A 757-nucleotide genomic window follows, 5' to 3' on the forward strand; every position below is an offset into this window, starting at 1 on the left:
AATACACGATATAAGCAAAGTGCTAGGGTAAAAATACACGATATATGCAAAGTGCTACGGTAAAAATACACGATATAAGCAAAGTGCTACGGTAAAAATACACGATATATGCAAAGTGCTACGGTAGAAATACACTATATATGCAAAGTGTTGCGGTAAAAATACACGATATAAGCAAAGTGCTAGGGTAAAAAATACACGATATATGCAAAGTGCTACGGTAAAAAATACACTATATATGCAAAGTGCTGCGGTAAAAAATACACGACATATGCAAAGTGCTGCGGTAAAAATACACAATATATGCAAAGTGCTGCGGTAAAAAATATACGATACATGCAAAGTGCTGCGGTAAAAAACAATAATGCACTTTCGATACCTATGAATGAAACTTTGTTTTATTGATAATCTCTTTTGAGTGAAATCAGAATAACAGAAATATAAAATTTTTTCATCAGTTATAAGTTACGAGTTTATTTATTTATTTATTATTGTTCCTCTTTAACTTCCCCCCTCTCGTGACTCAGCGGTATCTCTGTAGACTCACAACGCTAGAAACCGGGTTTTGATACCTGTGGTGGGCGCAACACAGATAGCCCGTTGTGTATCTCTCTGGTCAACAGTAGACACACAGAAATTATTCAAAGAAAAAGATAGTAAAATTAAAACTACGTCCAGCAAACATCTTAAAACGTTATTTGAAAATAATCATTTTTATTTACCTGACGATATTTAATATTCATGTTGATAGAATATT

This window comes from Limulus polyphemus, unplaced genomic scaffold, assembly GCF_000517525.1.
Source record: "Limulus polyphemus unplaced genomic scaffold, Limulus_polyphemus-2.1.2 Scaffold8492, whole genome shotgun sequence".
Lineage (NCBI taxonomy): Eukaryota > Metazoa > Arthropoda > Merostomata > Xiphosura > Limulidae > Limulus > Limulus polyphemus.